This window comes from Garra rufa, unplaced genomic scaffold, assembly GCF_049309525.1.
Source record: "Garra rufa unplaced genomic scaffold, GarRuf1.0 hap1_unplaced_002, whole genome shotgun sequence".
NCBI classification, from domain to species: Eukaryota; Metazoa; Chordata; class Actinopteri; order Cypriniformes; family Cyprinidae; genus Garra; species Garra rufa.
In genome coordinates this window covers 11,216,887-11,239,340 of record NW_027394277.1, presented here as the reverse complement: position 1 = coordinate 11,239,340, position 22,454 = coordinate 11,216,887, and the positions used below count along the sequence as shown (strand labels likewise).

General features: G+C 36.4%; 1 long non-coding RNA gene across 1 annotated transcript; it reads right to left on the bottom strand.

Moving 5' to 3' along the window:
* Positions 1-984: 984 nt before the first annotated feature.
* LOC141305444 (uncharacterized) lies at positions 985-3,715 on the bottom strand. Its single transcript, XR_012344410.1, has 4 exons — positions 3,568-3,715; positions 2,042-2,118; positions 1,309-1,436; positions 985-1,016 (listed from the first exon to the last, which is right to left on the bottom strand). It is a non-coding gene; the product is annotated as an uncharacterized lncRNA (long non-coding RNA).
* Between the last annotated feature and the right edge of the window lie 18,739 nt (positions 3,716-22,454).

The following is a 22,454-nucleotide window of genomic DNA, read 5'->3' as shown; positions in this document are numbered from 1 at the left end:
TGTTTCATGAATATGGTCTCATCGTTTGAACCACGTTAGATCAACAAAGTACGGCTGTTGTTAAAGACCTCACCAACTAATAACTTCTGCTATTTAACTGATTAGAGTTCTCAAAAAATGCAACTGTATTGAACAGAGCACCTACACACTAAAAACTCCTGGGTCAAAACTAACCCATAATGGGTTATTTTTGACCCAAATCCTGGGTTAAAAAGGGACCAACTAATTTCTGGGTTATTTCAACCCAGAAAAATGGGTTATTCTTTTTGACCCAACTTCTGGGTTAAATACCTGACCCAAATGCTGGGTTACAATAACCCAACATTGTAGTTAATATAACCCAACTTCTGGGTCAAAAGAACAACCCAAATATCTGGGTTGAAATAACCCAGAAATTAGTAGGTCCCTTTTTAACCAAAGGTCAGAGGTCAAAAATAACCTAACTTGGGTAACTATGCCAGTATGCCTTATTTCAGAAAATAAAACACTTACACACTTCAAGCACTTTTACATTTTTATTGCATTAAATTAAATTCAATAAAAAAAAAACACACACACTTGGACCTATTCATTTTAGGTCACACTGTAATAACAATTAGACATTTAAAAAATAGAAAAATAAACAACTTATTCTCTCTCAAACATTTGACAGCATTCAATAACTGGATTGAACTTGAGGCTTTAAACATTGGTTGTGTCATTTACTGCAGCTTAACACGATTAAACAGTTCTGCAATTAAGCAAGGCAGTCTTAAGAAATTTGACAGGTTTTGATTCAGATCCCTCAATCTGATATACAACTTGCTGCAGAAACTCCCATGCGGGAGCACACTGCTTGGAGTAGTTGATATCAAGAACATAAAATGCCTTGAAACACACGTCAACTGCCCGAAACAGAGTGCCTGACCAGCTAATATCACAAATGCCTGAGAAGCACATTGCTGGGGGTCTCCCAGCCCCAGGACAGAGAGGAATGGCTTTGACTGCAAGAGGTATTCCACCATATTTGTTCCAACCTAAAACAGACAGAGACAGAAAGATACACAAAAGAATGTGAATATTGTGTAGAAGGTGAACTGTAAGCAAGATAATAGACTACCAGTTTGTGTTATAATGCTGATACTAACTGTACAAGAAAGCCAAATGAACTGTGGTTCTTAATTGGTGTGTTCATTTTGAGTGGGTCATGAATGTGTAAAAGAAAATGTGGATTGAGAACCACTCAGAGTAATAAAACTTTACAGCATAGTTAGAATTAAGAATATTCTCTCTCAGAGTGGTGCTGAGAAACTGGTCCATTGTACTTACAGGCATTTGGTGTATGGACGCTGTCCGGGACACTTCAATGGAGTGCTGGACAGTCTTCTTCCCAACCCTGTAGACGGCCTGTGGCACCATGTTGGGTAGAAGTGTTAGCGCTAGTTCCCCTTTGGCATCTGTAGGTTAACAATATTCTAGGTATCAGTATGTGTGTGAAAAAATAAAACGACTATAGAAATATGTAAATGAAAATGAACAGACATTTTTAATCTTTTACAAAGTTTTGCAGTAGAGATAACACACATCAGGTACAGATAAGGAACAATTAGGGGGTTAAAAGGGCTAAAAGCAAAATTAACGGAAATGATACATGTACACATACAATATATTATGTCTTGTATGACCCACTCATCTCATTAGACACCATTTTCTTATTAAGTGCATTCACATCTTTGTAAAAAAAAAAAAAAAGCATCAAGTTAAATGAGCATCAGTTTCCATATGAGTTCCATACAGTCTATACTGTCTATCTTTTCTTTCATTAACAAGTGTAAGACATTAATGCAAAGGTGAATATCTGGCCCATTATTATGCATAACAGCTAAAAGACAAGGCACAAGTATCTTTTAACTAAAAGGGTTATTACAGATATGCATTCCCCACTGTCAAAGAAGTTGTGACTGTCACAAAATCTTGCACTGACACATTTAAAACGTATTAAAGAAAAAAATGTTTAGGTATAGAGAGATGATGTGAGGGCAGTTAAGAGTAAAACACTCACCTCTAAAATTCTCTATCAGCTCAGACAGCCGCCACTCAGTTAGCTTATCAGCGACAAAGCTGTCCATTTAAAATGACCTGGAGAAAACATAGCAATAGAAGTTAGCAACAATTTGAAGACCTGACACGTTTCTTTAACTCTTACTACTTAAGCCAGTAGAGCACTGTATAATATGATAAGCACAGCGCAGCTGGTTAACATAACTCAACTATTGTGTTGCCTCGTCGCTCTAGCCACGGCTAAAGGGGGTTGCACACTGGACGAGAAGGGTATTTAAAATAAACACATTATTCTTTATGGGGCCGTTCACATGTCGCGCCTAAAAACGCGTGGAAAACGCTAGGCGCGCCGCTTTCCTCCTATCAACAAAGCGCTCGTGCGCTTGCGCTCCAGAAGCGTGTGCCGTTGCTAAGCAACCATGACCTGCGCTCTCCATAAACACGCGGAAGATTCAGGAAAGGATAAATGGATTTTCAGCATTAAAAATCATTTGCAGTAGCTCTGTTATTAAATTTATTTAAAAATATTTATTCCTGTACAGCTATGATAAACTGTTTCTCCGACTTGGAAGTGCTTTCAATGCTATTAAGGGAAAGGATGAAGCTAATTGGTTAGTTCATGTCACATGACCTGCGGTGTGCATGCCGCGCGCCTACATTTGAAATAAACTTGAGCGCGTAAATGTACATAGCTTATATTAAATTTACTCTTCTTTCTCACAAATCGTCGTTAATGTATATACTGACTTCACCATGTGCTGCAACATAAATTTAGTTTTACATTAATTTACAGAAATCGGCTACTTGAATGAAAAATTGCTGATGTTATTGGATTTTCAGGTGATATTCTCATTTAATTTAGTTAACAGACAGTAAGTGTTAAGACTGCAGTCTCAGCAATGGTCTTTAATTATACAGTACAATCATAACATAGTACTGGCATTATCTAAACCCATAATATCCTTAAACGTAACAATATTGCTGGCCATAAACTGATAAAGTACGCGATACCTCGAGTTGTCCTAGACGCAGCGAGGGCGGCTTCTCGTCCGGTGTACGACCCCCTTAACGCGGCATGAAGTCTCCACTAGCTGCACTGTACTTATCGTATTACCACGAGTATTAAAACAATGAGATAAGTACAGCACAATTTATGAAAAATAGAATTTAAACACCGTGTAAAATGAATTCAGTCATTTAGGTCATACATGTATTTCTCAACGATGTGTAAAAAGCATTTCAACCATTTTGACATCGAATTTCATGAACTTATCGTTATTTTTAATCATTCAAATTTGGCTGGGTGGTTAATTACACTTTCTTCTTTAGTCTGAAAAACTCAAAACACATTTACTTTCACTTTACACGGACTTTAAACTAGTTACATATCTGCGGGTGACTACATGCTAACCACAGAATTACCATGATAAGCCATGGTCATTTTTTCAGCAAACGGTGCTAAACTACTAACGGGGACATGGACACAGAAAAGTTTACGTTACATTGACACTGAAAATACTTGCTTACCTTGAATACGCGACGAAGTTGTACCGAAGAAGCCCAGGCCAAAAAGGATCGAGCGTGAAGTTCAAGTGACGGTTATTTCAAACGACTGTTGTGAGAAAATACCAGAACAACAGCGGGGGCGGGGGGAAGGGTCGTGAACCCAGAACATGGGTTACTCTTTGAAAAATAACCCATAAACCTAAACAACCCAGGAGTTGGGTCAAAATATTAGCCCTATAACCCAGAAAATGGTTACTCTCTGAAAAAAATAACCCATAATTTTAACCCAACACAAATAACCCAGAAAATGGGTTAAAGATATAACCCAGGAGTTTTTAGAGTGTAATCACTCATTTAATATTTTTTTCCCCTGTCATTTCGCTGTATTTTATGTTTGATTTAGCACGGGCTCCCTCTTACGTCATACTCCCTCTTATATTAAAAAGTTCCCTTAGGCATTTGTGCGCATGCGAACTAACCATAAATGGTGCTTTATAGAGGACGCACAAAAATAGTGGATAAAATCATTTATATTCAGGTTAAACGTAGGAAATAGCTTATACTGCATGTTAGCTTGCAAATTATACCCAAGGACATAATTTATTAAGCCATATGTCTTACTAACAAGAAACAATGCCTCTAACCACAGGTCACGTACGAAAAATAATGCCCAGTTTAAGCCATTCACCTCCACCGAAGGGGTGGAGCGGAAAAATGAAAATAAATACGGCCTTTTAAAATTTTAATGTTCCAGCGATTTCATTCTGTCAACCCCTTAGAACACACCAAGAGCTAATTTCAGGAGTTTGCAAGCAGTTTAATTTAAAACGGAGAGAGCTGCCTTCAGCCAGTGTTTTCTGTTGTACTGACATGAGAGTCAAGGCTCGAGCTCTCGGTCTGCGAACTAAATCACTAAGCCACTTTTAAAAGCATTTAAATAAAAACACTCTAGCGACTGTACACAATGTAAACAGAATATCATTTTAAAGAGCTATATTAAGCGCATATGAGCTGTTTTATGTGGTTTACGGATGAGCTTCGGGGCTGGCGTTTCTTCGTCCGTGTTCACAAAACTACATATTTTAAAGGCATTAAAAAAATATTAAATAAAAAATCACTCCAGCGATTGAACAATAATAGTAGATTAGTGTATTTAAAACGTTAAAATGCTTGCTTATTTGTGCTGCATTTTTGTGGAAACGAATAAGCTAGTAAAGACTGTTTCATGAACATGGTCTCATCGTTTGAACCACGTTAGTTCAACAAAGTACGGCTGTTGTTAAAGACCTCACCAACTAATATTTTCTGCTATTTAACTGATTAGAGTTCTCAAAAAATTCAACTGTATTGAACAGAGCACCTAATCACTCATTTAATATTTTTTTCCCCCCTGTCATTTCGCTGTATTTTATGTTTGATTTAGCACGGGTTCCCTCTTACGTCATACTCCCCATACTCCAAAGTTCCCTTAGGCATTTGTGCGCATGCGCACTAACCATAAATGGTGCTTTATAGAGGACGCACAAAAATAGTGAATAAAATCATTTATATTCAGGTTAAAAGTAGGAAATAGCTTATACTGCATGTTAGCTTGCAAATTATACCCAAGGACATAATTTATTAAGCCATATGTCTTACTAACAAGAAACAATGCCTCTAACCACAGGTCACGTACGAAAAATAATGCCCAGTTTAAGCCATTCACCTCCACTGAAGGGGTGGAGCGGAAAAATGAAAATAAATACGGCCTTTTAAAATTTTAATGTTCCAGCGATTTCATTCTGTCAACCCCTTAGAACACACCAAGAGCTAATTTCAGGAGTTTGCAAGCAGTTTAATTTAAAACGGAGAGAGCTGCCTTCAGCCAGTGTTTTCTGTTGTACTGACATGAGAGTCAAGGCTCGAGCTCTCGGTCTGCGAACTAAATCACTAAGCCACTTTTAAAAGCATTTAAATAAAAACACTCTAGCGACTGTACACAATGTAAACAGAATATCATTTTAAAGAGCTATATTAAGCGCATATGAGCTGTTTTATGTGGTTTACGGATGAGCTTCGGGGCTGGCGTTTCTTCGTCCGTGTTCACAAAACTACATATTTTAAAGGCATTAAAAAAATATAAAATAAAAAAACACTCCAGCGATTTAACAATAATAGTAGATTAGTGTATTTAAAACGTTAAAATGCTTGCTTATTTGTGCTGCATTTTTGTGGAAACGAATAAGCTAGTAAAGACTGTTTCATGAATATGGTCTCATCGTTTGAACCACGTTAGATCAACAAAGTACGGCTGTTGTTAAAGACCTCACCAACTAATAACTTCTGCTATTTAACTGATTAGAGTTCTCAAAAAATGCAACTGTATTGAACAGAGCACCTAATCACTCATTTAATATTTTTTTCCCCTGTCATTTCGCTGTATTTTATGTTTGATTTAGCACGGGCTCCCTCTTACGTCATACTCCCTCTTATATTAAAAAGTTCCCTTAGGCATTTGTGCGCATGCGCACTAACCATAAATGGTGCTTTATAGAGGACGCACAAAAATAGTGAATAAAATCATTTATATTCAGGTTAAAAGTAGGAAATAGCTTATACTGCATGTTAGCTTGCAAATTATACCCAAGGACATAATTTATTAAGCCATATGTCTTACTAACAAGAAACAATGCCTCTAACCACAGGTCACGTACGAAAAATAATGCCCAGTTTAAGCCATTCACCTCCACTGAAGGGGTGGAGCGGAAAAATGAAAATAAATACGGCCTTTTAAAATTTTAATGTTCCAGCGATTTCATTCTGTCAACCCCTTAGAACACACCAAGAGCTAATTTCAGGAGTTTGCAAGCAGTTTAATTTAAAACGGAGAGAGCTGCCTTCAGCCAGTGTTTTCTGTTGTACTGACATGAGAGTCAAGGCTCGAGCTCTCGGTCTGCGAACTAAATCACTAAGCCACTTTTAAAAGCATTTAAATAAAAACACTCCAGCGACTGTACACAATGTAAACAGAATATCATTTTAAAGAGCTATATTAAGCGCATATGAGCTGTTTTATGTGGTTTACGGATGAGCTTCGGGGCTGGCGTTTCTTCGTCCGTGTTCACAAAACTACATATTTTAAAGGCATTAAAAAAATATAAAATAAAAAAACACTCCAGCGATTGAACAATAATAGTAGATTAGTGTATTTAAAACGTTAAAATGCTTGCTTATTTGTGCTGCATTTTTGTGGAAACGAATAAGCTAGTAAAGACTGTTTCATGAATATGGTCTCATCGTTTGAACCACGTTAGATCAACAAAGTACGGCTGTTGTTAAAGACCTCACCAACTAATAACTTCTGCTATTTAACTGATTAGAGTTCTCAAAAAATGCAACTGTATTGAACAGAGCACCTAATCACTCATTTAATATTTTTTTCCCCTGTCATTTCGCTGTATTTTATGTTTGATTTTGCACGGGCTCCCTCTTACGTCATACTCCCTCTTATATTAAAAAGTTCCCTTAGGCATTTGTGCGCATGCGAACTAACCATAAATGGTGCTTTATAGAGGACGCACAAAAATAGTGGATAAAATCATTTATATTCAGGTTAAACGTAGGAAATAGCTTATACTGCATGTTAGCTTGCAAATTATACCCAAGGACATAATTTATTAAGCCATATGTCTTACTAACAAGAAACAATGCCTCTAACCACAGGTCACGTACGAAAAATAATGCCCAGTTTAAGCCATTCACCTCCACCGAAGGGGTGGAGCGGAAAAATGAAAATAAATACGGCCTTTTAAAATTTTAATGTTCCAGCGATTTCATTCTGTCAACCCCTTAGAACACACCAAGAGCTAATTTCAGGAGTTTGCAAGCAGTTTAATTTAAAACGGAGAGAGCTGCCTTCAGCCAGTGTTTTCTGTTGTAGCCTACTGACATGAGAGTCAAGGCTCCGAGCTCTCGGTCTGCGAACTACATCACTAAGCCACTTTTAAAAGCATTTAAATAAAAACACTCCAGCGACTGTACACAATGTAAACAGAATATCATTTTAAAGAGCTATATTAAGCGCATATGAGCTGTTTTATGTGGTTTACGGATGAGCTTCGGGGCTGGCGTTTCTTCGTCCGTGTTCACAAAACTACATATTTTAAAGGCATTAAAAAAATATAAAATAAAAAAACACTCCAGCGATTGAACAATAATAGTAGATTAGTGTATTTAAAACGTTAAAATGCTTGCTTATTTGTGCTGCATTTTTGTGGAAACGAATAAGCTAGTAAAGACTGTTTCATGAACATGGTCTCATCGTTTGAACCACGTTAGTTCAACAAAGTACGGCTGTTGTTAAAGACCTCACCAACTAATATTTTCTGCTATTTAACTGATTAGAGTTCTCAAAAAATTCAACTGTATTGAACAGAGCACCTAATCACTTATTTAATATTTTTTTCCCCCCTGTCATTTCGCTGTATTTTATGTTTGATTTAGCACGGGTTCCCTCTTACGTCATACTCCCCATACTCCAAAGTTCCCTTAGGCATTTGTGCGCATGCGCACTAACCATAAATGGTGCTTTATAGAGGACGCACAAAAATAGTGAATAAAATCATTTATATTCAGGTTAAAAGTAGGAAATAGCTTATACTGCATGTTAGCTTGCAAATTATACCCAAGGACATAATTTATTAAGCCATATGTCTTACTAACAAGAAACAATGCCTCTAACCACAGGTCACGTACGAAAAATAATGCCCAGTTTAAGCCATTCACCTCCACTGAAGGGGTGGAGCGGAAAAATGAAAATAAATACGGCCTTTTAAAATTTTAATGTTCCAGCGATTTCATTCTGTCAACCCCTTAGAACACACCAAGAGCTAATTTCAGGAGTTTGCAAGCAGTTTAATTTAAAACGGAGAGAGCTGCCTTCAGCCAGTGTTTTCTGTTGTAGCCTACTGACATGAGAGTCAAGGCTCCGAGCTCTCGGTCTGCGAACTACATCACTAAGCCACTTTTAAAAGCATTTAAATAAAAACACTCCAGCGACTGTACACAATGTAAACAGAATATCATTTTAAAGAGCTATATTAAGCGCATATGAGCTGTTTTATGTGGTTTACGGATGAGCTTCGGGGCTGGCGTTTCTTCGTCCGTGTTCACAAAACTACATATTTTAAAGGCATTAAAAAAATATAAAATAAAAAAACACTCCAGCGATTGAACAATAATAGTAGATTAGTGTATTTAAAACGTTAAAATGCTTGCTTATTTGTGCTGCATTTTTGTGGAAACGAATAAGCTAGTAAAGACTGTTTCATGAATATGGTCTCATCGTTTGAGCACGGGCTCCCTCTTACGTCATACTCCCTCTTATACTCCAAAGTTCCCTTAGGCATTAGTGCGCATGCGCACTAATCATAAATGGTGCTTTATAGAGGACGCTCAAAAATAGTGGATAAAATCATTTATATTCAGGTTAAACGTAGGAAATAGCTTATACTGCATGTTAGCTTGCAAATTATACCCAAGGACATAATTTATTAAGCCATATGTCTTACTAACAAGAAACAATGCCTCTAACCACAGGTCACGTACGAAAAATAATGCCCAGTTTAAGCCATTCCACTACACTGAAGGGGTGGAGCGGAAAAAATGAAAATAAATACGGCCTTTTAAAATTTAAATGTTCCAGCGATTTCATTCTGTCAACCCCTTAGAACACACCAAGAGCTAATTTCAGGAGTTTGCAAGCAGTTTAATTTAAAACGGAGAGAGCTGCCTTCAGCCAGTGTTTTCTGTTGTACTGACATGAGAGTCAAGTCTCCGAGCTCTTGGTCTGCGAACTACATCACTAAGCCTCTTTTAAAAGCATTTAAATAAAAACACTCCAGCGACTGTACACAATGTAAACAGAATATCATTTTAAAGAGCTATATTAAGCGCATATGAGCTGTGTGTTATGTGGTTTACGGATGAGCTTCGGGGCTGGCGTTTCTTCGTCCGTGTTCACAAAACTACATATTTTAAAGGCATTAAAAAATATAAAATAAAAAAACACTCCAGCGATTGAACAATAATAGTAGATTAGTGTATTTAAAACGTTAAAATGCTTGCTTATTTGTGCTGCATTTTTGTGGAAACGAATAAGCTAGTAAAGACTGTTTCATGAATATGGTCTCATCGTTTGAACCACGTTAGATCAACAAAGTACGGCTGTTGTTAAAGACCTCACCAACTAATAACTTCTGCTATTTAACTGATTAGAGTTCTCGAAAAATGCAACTGTATTGAACAGAGCACCTTATCACTCATTTAATATTTTTTTTCCCTTAATTTAAAACGGAGAGAGCTGCCTTCAGCCAGTGTTTTCTGTTGTAGCCTACTGACATGAGCGTTAAAATGCTTGCTTATTTGTGCTGCATTTTTGTGGAAACGAATAAGCTAGTAAAGACTGTTTCATGAACATAGTCTCATCGTTTTTTTTTTTTTTTTTTTTTTTATTAGTTTATTTAACAGGGACAATGCAGTATAACATTGCTACAATTTCATGCAGCCGATGCTCTACATATAGGCTTCTAGCCAAAGGCTAATTTGCAGCCCCAGTCCCTGGTTAGGCTTAACCTGGATAAAATATACATATAATACAAAACCAAATAAAATAAAATGGAATAAACAGCTGAGACTCTGTACAACCATCAGTGTTCACATATCTGCTTTTGTTTGAACCACTTTTTCAGTTTTGTTTGAAAAATATTCAACTGTGTTTGCATTTTCAATTCAGCTGGCAAACTGTTCCATAACAATGTACCTTGAACTGTAAATGTAGATTGTGCAAATTTAGTTTTTCTCTGTGGTGCTATACAGTTCTGTGAAGTTGTACCTCTTGTAGTGATCCCCTTACTACTCTGTTTTGATAATAATTTGCATATAACTTCTGGCGCAAGATCATTTAAACATTTAAAAAAACATTTTAATAAGAGATGAATTTATAAAATTTTCAAAACTAAGCAAACTATGTTTTTGTAAAATGTTACAGTGATGCCATCTGGTTGGTTTCTTATCCAAAACTTTTAGTGTTTGTTTATATAAGGATCTAACAGGTTTAATAGTCAGTTGAGAAACCTGACTCCAGACAGTCACACAGTAAGATAAGTGTGAAAAAATCATTGCATGCATGTATAACTTGGCTGCTTTTAAAGAGATATATGGTCTAATCAAGTAAAAACAATTCAGATTTGTTCTGATTGTTCTACACAGCTTCTTAACATGCATATCAAATTTCAAATGAGAATCTAAAATAACACCTAAATATGTAAAATTATTTCAATTTCCTTTTGATTGATCTTAATTATAAAACCACTCATTTCCTTCTTTCTAATTGAAAAACACATTGAGACAGTTTGTGTACAATTCAGGGTCAAACAACTGTTCTGTAACCACTGTGACACACCAATCATTTCATTTGTTAATATTTCTGCAGCTAAACTTGGAGTCTTTGCAGATACATAAATGACTGTATCATCTGCATATAACTGACACTTTGTTTGCTTACAACAGTTTGGAAAATCATTAACATATAAAGAAAACAACAATGGGCCCAAAATTGACCCTTGAGGGAGACCCATCTTATTATTTTGTAAAGCTGATCTTGAATTATTAATTTTAACACACTGATCTCTGGATTCTAAATATGATCTAAACCAATTCATTGCCTGCTGGGAAAAGTTGACTTAATTTAATTTGTGTAGGAGAATTTCATGATTCACCGTATCAAATGCCTTTTTGAGATCTAAAAACACTGCACCTACTACATTACCTTTATCTAAAGATTCCTTAATAAATTCTGTGAGATAGCAGTTTGCCATTTCTGTTGAATACTTAGGCCTAAAACCAAACTGTTTAGAATAAAGTAAATCATGTTTTTCTAAATAATTGATAAGTTGTTCAGCTACCAACTTTTCCATAATTTTAGAAATTGCAGGAAGAATAGAAATTGGTCTATAATTCTGAACCTCATTAGCTGATCCTGCTTTGAAAATTGGAGTTACAATACTAGTTTTCCAATTTTAAGGGAATTTATTTTCTCTAATTGATAAATTTATCAGATTTACCAAGGGCTTTAGCAAGCAAGCACTATATGTTTTTACAAATGCAGTATCCATTCCAAATATATCCTTAGCCCTTGAGTTATTCAGTTGATTAATAATTTGAAGTATCTTATCTTCATCAACCTCAGAAATATGAAAGGATGAGGGTGTGCTATTTATTACATTTTGAGGTAGTTGTACAGTCTGTGGAAGAGCTTGCTATGTGTTTTAAAACTGAGTAAAATATCTATTAAATTCATTGGCAATTTCAGTGCTATCAGTACTTAATCTACCATTTATGTTCAGCTCCACTAAAGGTTTTCCTTGTATACCCTCTCTTTTAGAAAGTTTATTTATACACTTCCAAAGAGATGAGCTATTTCCTCCAGATTCTGTAATCAATTGCTCAAAATATGCAGTTTTTTCCTTCCTCATATCACTAATTACTTTATTTCTTAATGATTTAAAATGTATAATATCTGTCTGTGTTTTTGTAAGCAATGACTTTTTCAAAGCTATATCTCTCTTTTTCATTAATTGATAGATATCTGAATTTAACCATGGTAGAGATGCATTTTGTCTACATTTTAGCGGTTGTGTGTATTTTTGAATCGTTTTTTCAATAGTTCTCATCACAGTTTCACTGTTTTTATCCAATTCACCAATTTGTAATACGTCATCCCAATTTATGTTTTTCATATCATTTTCAAATTCTAACATTTTGCTCTTAGGAATACCTACTCTTCCTGGTTTAGAAATTTGATGAAAATTATTCTGCAAACGTTTCTTTGTTAATTTCCTAACAACCAGGATCACGTTATGGTCAGACAAACCTGTCAAAAGATTATATGTTTTAATTACCCGTTCAGGTTTATTTGTAAATACCAAATCAATAAGAGTTTTACTTGTTTTTGTTATTCTTGTTGGTCCTTTTATTAACTGGTTAAATTTGTGTTTTGCCATAATTGATTTCAGTTTTTGCTTACTATGTTTGTCTGACCAATTTATGTTAAAATCTCCAAATATAACAGTTTCAATATGCCCATTTAAAAACTTCAACATTTCCTCTAAATTATTATAAAAAGACATATCATATGAAGGTGGATTATACAAGATCACAAGATTAAAATTCATTTTTGGGGACAATATAACATTTAACGCCAAACATTCTAATCCAGCAATATCTAGTTGTACCTCAAAACATTTAAAAGTATCCTTAATATAAATCATAACTCCCCCTCCTCTTCGTAATGGTCTATCCCTTCTATAACAACTATAGCCAGGAATATCAATCATGCATGATGGTATACTGGTAGACAACCAAGTTTCACTTAACGCTAAAAAGTCCAGGTTTGAGTTCATAAGCAGGTGTTCAATTTGATCCCTCTTTGATATAATACTTTGGATATTCAGGTGCCCCCCTAAAATACCCTTTGGTTTGAGTTTTGAATCCCAGATCACTCTGGCGTGATTCACAGTCTGAAATAATTTAAACTGTTTCTGTGCAGCATGGTTGATGGCTCCTTTTGTCTTTAAGTTTTCATGAAGTACTTGTAGTTCGCCTGTTTGTTTTGCTCCAGACAACATATCATTTTGTCTATGGAAAAGAGATTGTTTAGACTCACCACAGTTCTCTGAACCAGGGACAGGTTTACTACAGGGCTCTGATGTTTCAAACATGTATACATCCTGCAAGATATCCAAAGGTAGTTTGGCCAAACACCCAACATCTCCCAGTTTGTGCCCTGAAGGTCCACTGATCTCTGCCCCACAGTTCACTCTCCAGTTTGAATTGCACTCAATCGATCCACTTACTGGTTCAGTTATATGTTGATTTGTTGATGGTCATGGATTCATCTGTATATCACCGCTGAGCAAGAGAAGAATCAGTAGAACCTTTGCATTATACCATTTACTTCTCTTGACATACCGATGACTTTCTTTTCCTTTACGATGATGATGGTTACTTTGCCAGCAAATAGAGTAAATAATGTGGTATCCTTGGGTGAAGAAGTTCAATCTTGGTGTATCAACCATGGGCATGAGTTTGGCAGATGTAATCTGTGTTTCATATCCAGTAGCACTGATAGCAAAACCACATGGACTTATCAGGAACCACAAACAAAGCATCCACATGCAACAAGACTCATTATCCCTCTTTCCAATGTTTAAAATCCATCCTTGGCCGAAGATTTCTTTAGTGTTGATGAGGAATTGTTGAAAAATACCAAATAAGATCAAACATAATTGTAAAAAAAAGGTTAAACAAAGGAGCAAGTGTGGAGCCCAATAAACCACACCTGCACCCGGCGGCCATCTTGCATTCAAACACCACGTTAGTTCAACAAAGTACGGCTGTTGTTAAAGACCTCACCAACTAATAACTTCTGCTATTTAACTGATTAGAGTTCTCAAAAGATGCAACTGTATTGAACATAGCACCTAATCACTCATTTATTTATTTTTTTCCCCTGTCATTTCGCTGTATTTTATGTTTGATTTAGCACAGGTTCCCTCTTACGTCATACTCCCTCTTATACTCCAAAGTTCCCTTAGGCATTTGTGCGCATGCGCACTACTCATAAATGGTGCTTTATAGAGGACGCACAAAAATAGTGAATAAAATCATTTGGTTAAACGTAGGAAATAGCTTATACTGCATGTTAGCTTGCAAATTATACCCAAGGACATAATTTATTAAGCCATATGTCTTACTAACAAGAAACAATGCCTCTAACCACAGGTCACGTACGAAAAATAATGCCCAGTTTAAGCCATTCCACTACACTGAAGGGGTGGAGCGGAAAAAATGAAAATAAATACGGCCTTTTAAAATTTAAATGTTCCAGCGATTTCATTCTGTCAACCCCTTAGAACACACCAAGAGCTAATTTCAGGAGTTTGCAAGCAGTTTAATTTAAAACGGAGAGAGCTGCCTTCAGCCAGTGTTTTCTGTTGTACTGACATGAGAGTCAAGTCTCCGAGCTCTCGGTCTGCGAACTACATCACTAAGCCTCTTTTAAAAGCATTTAAATAAAAACACTCCAGCGACTGTACACAATGTAAACAGAATATCATTTTAAAGAGCTATATTAAGCGCATATGAGCTGTTTTATGTGGTTTACGGATGAGCTTCGGGCTGGCGTTTCTTCGTCCGTGTTCACAAAACTAAATATTTTAAAGGCATTAAAAATATATAAAATATTAAAAAAAAACACTCCAGCGATTGAACAATAATAGTAGATTAGTGTATTTAAAACGTTAAAATGCTTGCTTATTTGTGCTGCATTTTTGTGGAAACGAATAAGCTAGTAAAGACTGTTTCATGAACATGGTCTCATCGTTTGAACCACGTTAGTTCAACAAAGTACGGCTGTTGTTAAAGACCTCACTAATTAATATTTTCTGCTATTTAACTGATTAGAGTTCTCGAAAAATCCAACTGTATTGAACAGAGCACCTAATCACTCATTTAATATTTTTTCCCCTGTCATTTCGCTGTATTTTATGTTTGATTTAGCACGGGTTCCCTCTTACGTCATACTCCCTCTTATACTCCAAAGTTCCCTTAGGCATTAGTGCGCATGCGCACTACTCATAAATGGTGCTTTATAGAGGACGCACAAAAATAGTGAATAAAATCATTTATATTTAGGTGAAACGTAGGATATAGCTTATACTGCATGTTAGCTTGCAAATTATACCCAAGAACATAATTTATTAAGCCATATGTCTTACTAACAAGAAACAATGCCTCTAACCACAGGTCACGTACGAAAAATAATGCACAGTTTAAGCCATTCCACTCCACTGAAGGCGTGGAGCGGAAAAAATAAAAATAAATACGGCCTTTTAAAATTTAAATGTTCGAGCGATTTCATTCTGTCAACCCCTTAGAACACACCAAGAGCTAATTTCAGGAGTTTGCAAGCAGTTTAATTTAAAACGGAGAGAGCTGCCTTCAGCCAGTGTTTTCTGTTGTACTGACATGAGAGTCAAGTCTCCGAGCTCTCGGTCTGCGAACTACATCACTAAGCCACTTTTAAAAGCATTTAAATAAAAACACTCCAGCGACTGTACACAATGTAAACAGAATATCATTTTAAAGAGCTATATTAAGCGCATATGAGCTGTTTTATGTGGTTTACGGATGAGCTTCGGGGCTGGCGTTTCTTCGTCCGTGTTCACAAAACTACATATTTTAAAGGCATTAAAAATGTATAAAATAAAAAAACACTCCAGCGATTGAACAATAATAGTAGATTAGTGTATTTAAAACGTTAAAATGCTTGCTTATTTGTGCTGCATTTTTGTGGAAACGAATAAGCTAGTAAAGACTGTTTCATGAATATGGTCTCATCGTTTGAACCACGTTAGATTAACAAGGTACGGCTGTTGTTAAAGACCTCACCAACTAATAACTTCTGCTATTTAACTGATTAGAGTTCTCAAAAATGCAACTGTATTGAACAGAGCACCTAATCACTCATTTAATATTTTTTTTACCCTGTCATTTCGCTGTATTTTATGTTTGATTTAGCACGGGCTCCCTCTTACGTCATACTCCCTCTTATATTAAAAAGTTCCCTTAGGCATTTGTGCGCATGCGCACTAACCATAAATGGTGCTTTATAGAGGACGCACAAAAATAGTGGATAAAATCATTTATATTCAGGTTAAACGTAGGAAATAGCTTATACTGCATGTTAGCTTGCAAATTATACCCAAGGACATAATTTATTAAGCCATATGTCTTACTAACAAGAAACAATGCCTCTAACCACAGGTCACGTACGAAAAATAATGCCCAGTTTAAGCCATTCCACTCCACTGAAGGGGTGGAGCGGAAAAAAATGAAAATAAATACGGCCTTTTAAAATTTAAATGTTCCAGCGATTTCATTCTGTCAACCCCTTAGAACACACCAAGAGCTAATTTCAGGAGTTTGCAAGCAGTTTAATTTAAAACGGAGAGAGCTGCCTTCAGCCAGTGTTTTCTGTTGTACTGACATGCAGAGCCGGATTAACGCAAAGGCAAACTAGGCACGTGCCTAGGGCCCGTTTGGCAGGATGGGGCCCAGATAGAGGGACAAAAAAAAAAAAAAATTTTTTTTACAAATGTCCTATCTACAATTTATTTCAATATTTATTAATTAATAAAAAAAATAGTGACGATGTTAATCTTAACCATAGACTGTTACATTACTTCAAATTAACGTCAGCCAATGACTGTATAGAGCGGCGCCAGCGGCGGTCAGAAGTCAGAGCGGAAAAAAAAGCTAGCAGGCAGGTGTTTTTTGAGTAGGCTAACGTTCAAGATGCGTTCGGGTGCGGCAAAACGTAAAAAGAAAAAAAATGAAGAGGAGCAAAAGAAGAGACAGCGGGGGGCTTTACATAAGTTTCTGTCGGGCAGCCGTCCGACAGCTGTCAACCTGCTCGAGTCAGCCGAGTCAGCCGAGCCAGGCCCGGAGACACGGCTAGAAGACGCGATGGAAGATGCGGCGGGAAATGCTGTGGCGCCGTCAACATCAGCGCCGTCAGAGAAGGACAAACTGATGGAAGAACAGCAGCCAGCCAGAAGTGAGCCCAATATGGTTTTGCAGCAGGAGCCTCTAGACCCAGAAAGGGTATTAACAAGCTACCCATCTGATCCAGCAAAGTGGGACCAAATTGATGACATGATGCGTGAGTACTTTGCACTAAACCATCCCTGTCAAAATATTGGAGATTTCTCTGCATCACAGAGGAAATATGGAGACATTAACCGAAGCTTAACCAAGGAACATTTCTTTAGAAAAAAGCTAAATGGAGAAACCCTGTCAAGAAAATGGTTAGTGTACTCACCGTCTACTGGCACTGTATTCTGTTACTGCTGCAAGTTGTTCAGTATAAGAGACAATCAATTTGTCACTGGATTTAATGACTGGAAAAACTGTGCTAATCGCTTGCATGAACATGAGAATAGTATGGATCATCGTACTGCTGTGCTGAGTCTATCATCACTTGGAAATAAAAATGCACGCATAGATTCAAACATAGTGCAGCAACCGGAGTCTGAGAGAGCCTACTGGCTCAACATTTGAAACGTATAGTGGCAACTATTCAATTTCTTTCTTCACGAGGACTGCCCTTCCGTGGGGACGATGAGTTAGTAGGATCACCCCACAATGGGAACTTTTTGGGCTGCTTGGAGTTAATTAGTCGCTTTGATCCACTTCTGTCAGAGCATCTAAACAGGTATGGAAACAAGGGCAGGGGACATACCAGTTACCTGTCCTCTACAGTTTGTGATGAGTTTATTCAGCTGATGGCTGAGAAAGTTCTGCGTGCCATAGTAAAAGAAGTTAAAGATGGCAAGTATTTCTCCATCATTGTGGACTCAACACCTGACGTCACACATGTTGATCAGCTTGCTTTGATAATTCGCTATGTCCTGAAGAAAAGTGGTGAGCCTGTCGAGAGATTTTTGGAGTTCATACCACTACATGGTCATACTGCAGAGCACATGGAGGAAACACTCAAATCTGAGTTAAAAGAACTGGACATTGATTTGATGGACTGTCGTGGGCAGAGCTACGACAATGCTAGTAACATGGCAGGGAAATATTCTGGACTCCAAGCAAGAATAAAAAATACAAATCCTAATGCTGACTTCATACCATGTTCTGCACATTCTCTTAATTTAGTTGGTGCATGTGCAGCAGAATGTTGCCTAGAAGCAGTTTCATTTTTTGGCTTCATTCAAAATCTCTACAACTTCTTCTCAGCTTCAACTCAGAGGTGGGAGATTTTAACAGCCCATCTCACAAAATGTGAGCGAGGTCTGACACTGAAGAGCCTTTCTGGCACAAGGTGGTCTGCAAGAGCTGATGCAACAAAAGCTCTGAGATTTGGCAACAAAGCTATACAGGATGCTTTGAACGAAATCAAAGTTGACCATGGAACCCCTAGAGCTGCTCAATATGAAGCGAGTCAATTAATAACAGTGATGGAAACCCTTGAAACTGCAGTTATGACAGTACTGTGGGATGAACTGCTGAGAAGAATCAATTTAACCAGCAAAGCATTGCAACAGGTACAAATTGATGTATGTACTGTTCCTATTCTGTACAGTTCACTCATAGAATACATAGGACAGGCCAGAAATGATTTCGATGTCTATGAAGCAGAGGCCAAGACTCTCACAGCGACAGAGGGATACAAAGCAGATAGCCAAAGGAGACGAGTGAAAAAAGTTATGTTTGATGAGTCTGCAGGTCCAGAGGTGCGGCGCTCAGGCCGTGAAGCATTCTTGATTGACACACATTATGTCATCTGTGACTGCTTGTCACAAGAATTGAAACAACGCAAAGACGCATACAAAAACGTGGAGGAGAAATTTGGTTTCCTTACTAAAACGAAATCAATGAACATTGAACAAATCCGTGCAGCCACAGAAAAGCTGAAGAAAATATACCCCCAGGATCTTGAGGAGGACTTTACAGCAGAGTTTTGCCAGTTCATCTCAATGGTAGAAGATGAAGAATCAGTCATGGCTATGTACAATAAGTTCCTAGAGCTAGGCTTGAGGGATGCTTTCCCTAATGTGGACATTTGCCTTCGCATGTATCTGACATTACCGATTGCAAACTGTTCAGGAGAAAGATCATTTTCTTTGTTGAAACGAGTAAAAACATACCGGAGAGCAACAGTAACAGAAAAAAAACTGAATGCCTTTGCCCTGTTGGCAATTGAAAATGGATTCACAACTGCCATGGATTTTGAAGACATCATCGAGGACTTCACCTCATCAAAACTCAGGAGAAAGCATCTGTAAATGTAAGTTTTCCATTTAAACATCTAAATCTGAATAAGTAAAGTGAATATTAAAATCAAATGTAAGATGTATATAAATTAAATGTATAATATAGGGCTACACTTTCTACTATAATAAAATGAAATATGAGAAACAAACCAAGTATATTCAAATCTCAATCAGCTGTCTTATGTATACATTTTATTATTTCTCCACAAGATTGTGATGATGCCGTCAAGGCGTGTTTCTGCTGTGATGGAGGCCTGTGATGCTGGAAGGCTGAAAATTGTGGAGCATGTTAAATGGTTTCCTTAGTAAGTGTTGCTGGTTTTATTTTTATTTTTATTTTTATTTTTTTCAAATATTTTTTATTAATTTTCAAATAATAACAAACATAAAAAAAACTAAACATGTATCACTCACACACACATTCACATAATCAGAGACCTGCACCTATCAGAGATAAAGTAAAACAACATTTCCGTGTCAAGTTTTAAGTTACAAGAAAATCCAATTCAAAATGATAATAAAAGATAAACACAAATGTAAAATAATAAAGAATAATGGCATGGCCCTACTTTACAGATGATATAATAACCATGTATGGCTCCCATAATTGTACAAAGTCCTTTATTTTACCCTTGGAGATATAAGTCAGCCTTTCCAGTCCAATGCACTCTGAAAGTTCTTTTATCCATTGTTTTATAGAAGATGCTTCCATGCTCTTCCAGTTCAAATTAATAGCTCTTTTGGCATGTACCAATCCAAAATCCAACAAATCCAAAGTCTAGTGTGTTTATTTTTTCTGTGAGAAACCTGTAGGATATATTCCCAGTACACAAAGTTTGGCACAAAGTGGTATTTTAAGATTAAACAGTTCTGACAAACAGTTTATGACATCTTTCTAGAACTTCTGTATATCAGAACATTCCCATAGACAGTTCCTTTATAATTTTGGCATTTTGTACATATATCAGGAATATTGCTAGACATATGATTGACTTTTTCAGGTGTTATATAAACGCTTGTCAACCATTTATACTGTAATAATTTAAGCCGCGTGTTTATGGTTTGTTTTTGCGCCTTTAAACATGCTTCAGTCCATTCAAATTCCTCTATTTCTTCTTGAATGTCTTTCCTCCATGCGTTTAATTTGTCTACAGCAGACTCTTTAGAGTTAAACATTATTAAATTATAATATTTTGACAATTGGCCCTTTTCACCTCTTTTTCCAATTATTTCCTCAATTAGTGACAATAAAAGTCTTTAATAGTCTGAATACCTTTAGTTTTCCATAGTTTAAATCCTCCATCCTTATATTTATTATTATTTATTGTTATACAGTTTTTAAATGGTCTTGATGAATGTGAAGGGGTCATGTTTGCCTTCTTGTTCCTATATTTAATCACAGGTGTGAATATGGGCTCCAGGAGAAAGGACAAGAATTTTTGTTCACCCAAAAGGCTCGTTTCCCTTGGCTGTCTGAGCAGGTTAGTAAAGAAAAGTGAAAGAATTTGTTCCTGGTTCAAACATAAGGGTCAAGTTATTTAATGATTGCTTACTTTTCTACTATGTTTCTGTGATTAAATCTGCTTTTAGAATGCAGTCCAGTAAAGCACATCATCCAGAGAAACATCCAGACCAGTGGAGAGAACTGCTGAACAGTCCAGACCAGGAGCTGAGCTGCTGAGTGTTGAATACCAGAAAATGGAAATAATGATGCTTGTCCATGAAAATAATCATCTTTACTACTACAGCACACTTTCTCTTACTGCAAATTTGATTGGTCTTTGTATATTTGAATACTTATTTAACTTAATTCAATTTAATCAACACATTTAATTAAGATTTTCTGCAAAATGCAATATTAATTAAATGTGTTGATTAAATGTGTACATAGTTTACTGACACCTAATGGTTATTTACTGTTACTACTGCCTTAACAATGACACTCCCAATGGATAAGATGAGGATGATTTAATAGCATTTAATAGAGCCATGTAATGACGTATAAATAATGAATATCAAAAAAATAGTCTGATAGACTGTTTAATATACAACACATGACTTATTTTGGCATACAAACCAATTTGTAAACAAAGACTAGGCTATGTAAAATGTGAATTAACTTCTATTAGTAAGTTTCAGATTTCAGTTCATAAATAACATCAATGGAGGGGGGCCCAAAAAATGCAGCCTGCCTAGTGTAGTCCATTTATTTAATCCGGCTCTGCTGACATGAGAGTCAAGTCTCCGAGCTCTCGGTCTGCGAACTACATCACTAAGCCTCTTTTAAAAGAATTTAAATAAAAACACTCCAGCAACTGTACACAATGTAAACAGAATATAATTTTAAAGAGCTATTTTAAGCGCATGTGAGCTGTTTATGTGGTTTACGGATGAGCCTCGGGGCTGGTGTTTCTTTGTCCGTGTTCACAAAACTACATATTTTAAAGGCATTTAAAAAAAAAAAAAAAAAAACACTCCAGCGATTGAACAATAATAGTAGATTAGTGTATTTAAAACGTTAAAATGCTTGCTTATTTGTGCTGCATTTTTGTGGAAACGAATAAGCTAGTAAAGACTGTTTCATGAACATAGTCTCATCGGTTTTTTTTTTTTTTTTTTTTTTTTTTTTTAGTTAGTTTATTTAACAGGGACAATGCAGTATAACATTGCTACAATTTCATGCAGCCGATGCTCTACATATAGGCTTCTAGCCAAAGGCTAATTTGCAGCCCCAGTCCCTGGTTAGGCTTAACCTGGATAAAATATACATATAATACAAAACCAAATAAAATAAAATGGAATAAACAGCTGAGACTCTGTACAACCATCAGTGTTCACATATCTGCTTTTGTTTGAACCACTTTTTCAGTTTTGTTTGAAAAATATTCAACTGTGTTTGCATTTTCAATTCAGCTGGCAAACTGTTCCATAACAATGTACCTTGAACTGTAAATGTAGATTGTGCAAATTTAGTTTTTCTCTGTGGTGCTATACAGTTCTGTGAAGTTGTACCTCTTGTAGTGATCC